Raw genomic sequence first — 8,978 nt, 5'->3', positions numbered from 1 at the left:
GAAGCGGAGCTGTACCTGGGAAACTGTCCAGCCTGCACCACGACCATCTCCGGTGTAAGTAAATAATCTTTTCAATCAACCATTACGCCTCCGTGACTGATTCTAGCTCGAGCGTATTACTCCACCCCGTGACTTTTCTCCGGCCCCGTGTGCCCGGGCTGCCGGCCACAGCCTGCGTGCACACAGACAGGCCCGGCTCGCGCCCGGCGAGGACGGGACCGGGAGCTGGCCCGCACAGGCAGCAGTTTGGTTTAAGCATATGTAACAGGGGGCCTCCTCAGGGCCGCTTTCCCTGCGGACTGCCCACCTGCTTCTGGGCTAATCACCTGCCTTCTTGCCTGCCACACTTTGTTGGTATAATTAATTAATAGATGTTAATTAAGCGGGAGGCTGCCCATTGCCTACCCCGATGCCAGGGGGTGCTATCTGTGGCTCCATTCCTCCCCTACACCACAGCCCAAGTCTCGCTGATGGCATCTAGATGTTCTCATTATCACCGGCCCCCACACTGGGCCTCAGAATCCTCTTGATTGAACCCCACCTGGAATCCTCTCATCAGGCGGTCTCATCTGCCTTCATATTAGGCAGCATAGCTCCCTGAAGAACCGCTTCCCCTTCTGGGTGTGGTCCCCACACTGGGACCTTCAGCTCACTAGCTCTGGCCCACCTCCAGGCCAGTCGTGACCCCAGGCCCGCAGCTCTTGGGGGTTCCTCGCAGTGGGCCCCTGGCCCTTCGACCCTTCCAGTCCTGGCCCCAGCATTGACCTGTCAGGGGAAGTTCAGACAGGCCTGAGTCTATGGCTTTTCTCTCTCTCCAGGGATCCACCCTCCAAACAAGGGGTAACCCACCCAGTTGTAGGAGCTAGGGGTTAAGGCACCCCAACCCACCTTTCACCAGGGTGGTAAATGGCCTGGCATTTCCTGGGGGCTCCCGCACAACTGGGAGCCCCACCAGGCCACCCACTCCTGACAAGGTGCAGTTTTAGGTCATGCCCAGGACCAGGAGCCTCCTTACCTTCCCCTATAGCTCCTCCTTTACCTCCAGGTGATATCAGCAGCCCTCCAGCCAGGCAATGTTGTTGCCTAGCCTCCAGCAGCAGAACTGCCCTGTTTATATGGGCAGCCCTATATTCAAAATGGCTGCCCTCATCAGGCAGCTGCTGGCTGCTGCCTTCTGCCCTTAAAGTGGCAGGCACAAACAGTGCCCTGCCACAGCATACCACTTCTTTTTAAACAATCACCATATTAATGTTTCCCCATCTTTGTAAAATGCTGTCAGATCTACAGATAACAAGTACAATGCAAAGGTAAGCTTTGTTAGTCATTTGCATCATAGTTTGCTTAGTCATTATGGTCACAAATTGAGTAATTAAGTAACACTGCCAGTTGATGTCTAAAAGTAATTCTTACACAGTCCCTGAATTACTTGCCTTCTTTTAACATAAATGGTATCATCATTGCATGAGCAATTCTTTAATTTTCTATCCAGGCACAGCTTTTTAAAAAAGCTATTTAAAAGACCTCAAAGCCAGTGAATTAGTGCCATACATTATATTCCCCAATTATCATACTTCTCAAAGAAAGCCATGTGTGCTTTCTCTTTATTTTTTTGCTAGCTTTTAGAAAAAACAGAAAAGTCACATATATACCACTACGGCTCCATTATAATAACTAATCTGTAGTAGGCCTGAAGTATTGTTGTAGCCGTGATGGTCCAGGAAATACATAAGAAGTTGGGAAAATGTTAGGCAAACTCCCAGGTACAACGTGCCCTCTTTGAGGGTCACTAATCTGACATTTTAAGAGAGATGTAGAAGGCAGGGGAGATTTGCCCTATAGAATAACCAAAGTAATAACACACACACACACACACATATTATATATTTATTATCTGATGCTCACTTCATGAGATGCTGTGCCATTTGGTAAAACTTGTGTGAAGTAAAGTTCATGTGTGAACCTTTCTGAGGGAAAGAAAGTATTAAGCAATGTTATGATCTGTTTGGATTTGTATTGCAGCTATTTCAATCCTTCTTTCAATTTAAGCAGCCAAGCAGCATGTTAATATAACCAACTTCCAAGGGAAGCGGTGCTGGCTCCTACCCTGGGGGTCTTTAAGAAGCGGCTCAGTGCCTACCTGGCTGGGGTCATTTGAGCCCAGTTTTCCTCCTGCCCAGGAAGGGGGTCGGACTTGAAGATCTACGCGGTCCTTTCTGACCCTACTTCTATGATTCTTTGTCATGTTGGGATATGTTGCTACTGAGGCTCAAAAAGTCCAATTGAGAGGGTAGGAAAAAGCTGTTGCTCTGAACTCCTTACTAATTTCAAGTGGTAGAGAATTCAGCAGATGCTTGATATTAAAAAGGGAAACAAAATGAAGCTCAGCACTAATATCCTGGGATTACTGATGCATTGAGGAGTATAGACAGTGAGAAACATTGATAGTTTTTTCTGTATTATTAGTGTCCCAGCCTGTTAGACTCTGCCCAGATGCCCACATCTCCTGAACAACATAGGTATCCATGCATTATTAAACTGAGGAAGTCTAATGAATTCCAAACTTAGAATGGCAATGGAGACCACGTTTAGAGGTGGTTTGATTGTTTTAGTTTGCTCTGTGATTAAATAATGAAGAAAACACCTGGAATTGTTTGACAAAGATGGGAGTCTTTAAATAAACCCCTTCTTCACAAGATCAAAGGCTAGAAAGATAAATGAAAATTCTCTAAAGCAGCTGAAAAGATATCTAAAAAACATACTATACATGCAGCATGATCCAAGAAGATGCTGATAAGACTTCTTAATCTTATAAATTAGGGACATAATTTATACATAAACCAGTATAAGTGATTGGAAACCAGTTCAAAACTGTAACACAACAAAAGTTCAGTGCACATAAACTCTTTCACGATAGCTGAAACTGGTTTAAAATAAACTTGGATGGATGTAATATCAGACTTCACTGATTTAAGTTAAATCAGTTTATCGAACTTCTGTCCCAGATCCTCTCCAGATTCAAATTAACTCACAGTCCCCCAGAATCCCAGGATGTGTTACACCTCCTCCACAAACCCGCTTTGTAGGGTGGGTTTAGTAGCTTTGGCCCAAGCTGTCTGGTCCAGCTGAGCAGGGAGGTGTGCTCTAGTGCTTCCCAGCTTCTAGCTTGGGCCCCTGTAGGCATGTGGCTGCATTTCTGGAATCAAAAGTGGAATCAAAAGTGAATGTCTGTTCACTTGCTGATCAGTTTGATCTATGCAGCTTAGCCTAACCTACAAAGATTGAATTGATTAAGCCTCAAGGTTTTTGACTGTCTAAGGTTTAGCTAAGAACTAGCAGCCATTTTAAGATGATAATATTTTTCAAGTATTTTTCCTGTATGAAGTGGTTTCTGCTAACTGGATTATTTAGACCTATTTAGTCAGAGTATACTGTTTCAGATTGGAAAAAATTGAATTTGATGTGTTCTTATTCTCTGTTATGGAGGCACCAGTCACCAAGCCGGGAGGGTGTGAAGAGGCCCCCCTGCATGCTCCCTGGCAGACCCAGAAGTGGATTGGAAGTGCTTCTGGTCCACTTCCAGGTCTGCTGCCGAGCGTGCTGGGAACCTCCATACACTCTTATAAGATGTTTCATCTGCCCCAGCATCTCAGCATTCATGAGCTGCCTGGTACCTTGAGGTATGTAGAAAAAATATTTAAAGCTGTATCTATGTCCAAATCATTGAATCTTTCTGAATCTCTCTGCATTGATTCGGAGGGTTCTGATTCAATTCAGAGAGATTAAAGGGTCTCCTGATTCAATTTGAATTTGAAGACTTGGTCACCGAATCTAGCCAAATCGAATCAGACACTGAACCTTTGCAGAGCCCTAATAAGTATCTTGTGCTTATTGAGAAACACATTTCTAATATGCCCATGACAATAGTCTTTGACACAGGAAAAATGCTTTTACTGAGTACCAAAGATACAAGTCCATGATTATAAGTTTTATTTTTTGTGTGTATAGAGTACATATTTAGGTATAACAGTAAATACAGTGCACAGAACATGATATTTTGGTACAAAATGTAGACTAGCATCAGTCTTGTAACTGAACTATGGTAGAAACTCTGCATCCACAAAGCCATATATACAATCTTCTCTTGGAACTATATTCATAATTGTTAGAGCAAATGTTAGTATAACTGTTAATATAACTGTAAATACATTTCCTACTAGGTTTCAATGTACTCTAGAGGAGCTGGACTACTCTCTTCTGGATTTCTCCCTCCTCCCCCCTCCCAAATTAAAGAAAGACAAACTTTAGCTGTTTAAGGGTATTTTTACTAGCATAGCTTCAAACGGACATTCTTCTGATGAATCAACTAATTGGATTTTGTTTGCACTTTTTTCTTTTGCATATGAAAAGAGGTAGATGGATTAAGTCGTCTGTTTATTCATAGACCAGGAACAGCCTGAGGAGGATACATTAATGTTTTCTTGAGAGTTTGTGCTCCATACCCGTTCTGTCCTGAACCTTTCTGCTGGAGTCTGAACATGGTAATGGTAGGAAACAATCCCTTCAGTAACCAGCCTCATCATTGACATGGTTTGAACTACACCATCCTTACAACAGAGATAAATGCTATCTTTGCATTCAAGAAAATCCAGAAGAAAGCTTAGATAATATTAAATGATTAAAATGGTTCATATACATGCCCACAGTTATGTATTGTACAACAGCATATCTCAGTGGTTTGGCAGTTTAGAAATACATTCACAACACCTTGAACAATTTGTAACTGTATTATTGTGCAGAAACAAGAATACATCTAGTGATATTATTAACACATACAATTTGCATTATTCATGCTCATCTTGTACTGATGTTGATGGAGCAATCTTAGATGCTCTTTAGTTTCCTTAAAACTAGAGTTAAAAGTGAGAATTAAAGAAATGTAGACCTAAGTTCCCAGCCATCCTTATTCAAGCTAAACTCTCTTTTTGATCACTGGGGGTTTCACATGCATAAGGATGGCAAGATTCAACCTAACCTGTTTTCTTCTAATGTCATATTTATGCTTATATCCAGCTCTCATTGCACAATGCCTCAAGATTAATGCACAGAAAAAAGTAGGCTGAGGAATGAAATTTATATATGCACACAACTGCAACACCACAGAGGCAGCTCCCTTTCTGTGAGCAAAATGCTGTTTCCTGTGCTTGTATCCCTTCTACTCCCCATAGCATGAAGCCTGGGAAGAAAGTGACAACCCTGAGAACAGCCTTCCTCCCTCAACCTGGAAGATAGCCCGGGACATGGAAATGCAATGCCCTCAGAGAATCAGAGGTGAGGGTAATTAACAGACAGCACTGATATAGGGGAAGAACTGACCTACGGTTGTCTGGAGGCTGGGCAGAGGGGAAATGTGGAAGAGAAACAGCTGGGAGGACTGGGGACAGGATCAACTTGTAGGCTGGCAAGCAGAATTAATAGCGGAGTATGGATGTGGAATGAAAAATCTGGCTGCAGGGGTCACAGTCACCTCTCAATATATTTGGGAGAGTGGGTAACACAACTGACACACACTTACTGGGAATGGGCAAGGGGCATTCCAACGTCAAAAGACACAATATTATCTTTGTTAAAAAGCACGTGACTTTGGGGCCAGTCTATGATGCTAGAGCCCTTATAGTCAGCAATACTGTTATACAAAACGAAAAGCTTCCTTTGGCAGATTCCTTAGGCATGACAACTCTGTGATGTACACATTAAGTTATATTTCTAAATTTCTATGACTTTATGAGAACTCATCTTTTGATTTTATTTTTTTTAAATAAAAGGCCTCAAATCACAAATGAGGCCTTAGATTGCTAAGGGAAAAAAAGCTAAATATGCTTCAGTACAAAAAATATATTACAATAACAGGGATCATCTGTATATACATGGTGCAAATGCCATTGGTGTTAACATATTGAAAAAAATCACATGACACTCTGGAAACTAGGGTCAGCAAGCCAGTTAATTGTCTGGTCCATTGACTGCATATTTTTGACCAGTCAATGATTATAGCAATTTTACAGAAAGAAAGAAAGAAAAGACAGACTACATTTTTTGTAGTTTTCTTGACAGAAATATGATTTTTTGTTTGTTTTTTGGCACATTTCTTAGTGGAAAATTTGTGCTTTTTTCTGCATATTAGTTGGGCCCACTGACAATTTTTTTTACAATTTTTGACCAATATTTGACCGGTCAATTGACTGAACGTTATTTGACTGGTCAAATACCCTACTGGAGACTAACCCTGATATATGCATGAAACATCCCTTGGATTAGCACAAGACTCACTGAGATTCCATTATTGACTTACACTTTGAAATAGAAAACAAAATTATAGCATCATCCTCCCCTGGCAATAGACACTGGTCAGGTTTGATATAGACCATAAAGTAAATCAGCATAATTTCTTTCTGTTCCTATTGCTCAGGAAAGTTCTAGCTCTGCAGCAGGGGCCCAGTGGGCAGATCTAATCAGGATCTAAAGATTTTGGAGTTACATGGACTTATGCAGATGCAGGAAAAGTGGGGAGAGGAAAAAAGAGTTTTGTCTTATTGGAGATAAAAAATGCCAAGTCCTCACCCAACCTACCAAGTTGCACAGGCGTGTTGAACATATGCTGTACAGGTGGAATGTGGCCCACAGGACTCTTAGAGGGACTGGGAATTTGGGGGAGAGGCCTGCTGCCAAATTCCTAGCTACCAAGCTTTGTTGGCAAGGGAAGGGGTAAGCAACTGATGGCAAGGGCAGGGGGTAAACCATAGCCTTAGCAACCTCCCAGCACTGTTGCTTACCCCATTACCACTGCTGGCTCCAGAATCAAATTAGATCTATGAGGTTTCTTGCAATCTGGATCCAGCTCAGGAACATGGGTGTGTTTTCACCCCTGACTCTGATTATAGAGCTGCTGGCCATTATCCTTGAAAATCAGGGAAGGTCCTGGATGATTGGAAAAGGGCAAATAATAGTACCCATCTTTAAGAAAGGAAAGAAGGATGATCTGGGAAACTACAGACCAGTCAACTTCACTTCAATCCCTGGAAAAATCATGGAGCAGGTCCTCAAAGAATCCATTTCTAAGCACTTGGAGGAGAAGACAGCAACTACGAAGTCAACATGGATTCATGCTCCTCACCTGGAGCTTTTGACTTTGCCCCCTCTATTCAGCACTGATGAAGCCACATCTGGAGTACTGTGTTCAGTTTTGGGCACTCACTGCAGAAAGGATGTGGACAAATTGGAGAGAGTCCAGTGGAAGGCAACAGAAATGGTGAGGGGGCTGGGGGACATGACTTATGAGGAAAGGCTGGGGGGAACTGTGCTTATTTAGTCTAGAGAAGAGGAGATTGAGGGGGGTTTAATAGCAACCTTCAACTACTTGAAGGGGGGTATGAAAGAGGATGGAGCTCGACTGTTCTCAGTGATGGCAGATGACAGAATAAGGAGCAACGGTCTCAAGTTGCAGCAAGAGAAGTTTAGGTTAGATATTAGGAAGAATTTTCTCACTAGAAGGGTAGTAAAACACTGAAGCAGGTTACCCAGAGAGGTGGTAGAAGTGCCATCCTTGGAGATTTTCAAAGTCTGTCTAGACAGAGCTTTGGCTGGAATGATCTAGTTGGGGATGGTACTGCTTTGAGCGGCGGGTTGGACTGGATGACCTCCTGAGATTCCTTCCAACCCTCATTTTGTATGATTCTATGATTCACCAGGAGCAAGTCATGCTTGACCAGCCTGATTGCCCTCTATGATGAAATAACTGGTGCCATGCCTAACCAACCTGATTGCCTTCTATGATGAATCCCATGCACTGAAAGCCTGAGGACCGGCTGGCTAATCAGCAGCTCTGCAGAAAAGTATCTGGGGGTTACAGTGGACAATAAGATAAATATGAGTCAGCATTGTGCCTTTGTTGCCAAGTAGGATAACAGCACACTGGGGTGCTTTAGTAGGAGTGTTGCCAGCAGATCCAGAAAGTAATTATTCCGCTCTGTTCTGCACTGGTGAGGTCACATCTGGAGTACTGTGTCCAGTTTTGGGACAAGTTGGAGAGAGTCCAGCGGAGAGCTATGAAAATGGTTTGGGGGCTAGGGCTCATGGCTTATTAGGAGAGGCTGAGGGAACTGGGTTTATTTAGTTTGGAGAAGAGAAGACTGAAAGGAGATTTGATAGCAGCCTTTAACTACCTGAGGAGTAGTTCAAAAGAAGATGGAGCTGGACTGTTCTCAGTGGTGGCAGATGACAGAAAAAGGAGCAACAGGCTCAAGTTGCAGCAAGGGAGGTTTAGATTCAATATTAGGAAAAACTCTCTCACTAGGAGAGTGGTGAAGCACTGGAACAAGTTACCTAAAGAGGCAGTGGAATTTCCAACCTTCGAGGTTTTTAAGGCCCAATTAACAGAATCCAGGCTGGGATGATCTAGTTGGTCCTGCTTTGAGCAAGGGGTTGAACTATATGACCTCCTGAGGTCCCTTCCAACCCTAATTTTCTATGATTCCATGATCTAGCCAAACCTGACCAGCACCATAGCTCAATATTCCAGCCCTATTCCTCTCCTTGCAACTATGGGTCGGGGTGGAAATAAATAAAAGTGTAGGTTTTATCACTGCTGAATTCAAACAACAGGACATTTACATTTCTAGAGTAAGGAACATGTAGGCCAATTATTGTTTCAGGTTATTTGTATTGAAACAGTAAATGAATACAGAAATAAAGTCACAACATTTTCTGAACTTATTAGAACAAATAAATCAAATACTTTTGGGGGGCGGGGGGCAGGCAGAGGGGAGGGATCTGAAACATGAAACTGGACTCGGGTCTGACTTTTGCAAGTGGCCCTTATTGTTATAGCAAGCTCAACCTCACCATTCTGCTGCAACTTTGTAGTGATTAAATTCGGGATCCAATCTGAAGTTGCCCCTAATGAGAACCCTTTTTTCCCCGCC

Source organism: Alligator sinensis, unplaced genomic scaffold (assembly GCF_000455745.1).
Source record: "Alligator sinensis unplaced genomic scaffold, ASM45574v1 scaffold185_1, whole genome shotgun sequence".
NCBI classification, from domain to species: domain Eukaryota; kingdom Metazoa; phylum Chordata; order Crocodylia; family Alligatoridae; genus Alligator; species Alligator sinensis.
Note: the sequence above shows the minus strand (reverse complement) of the source record.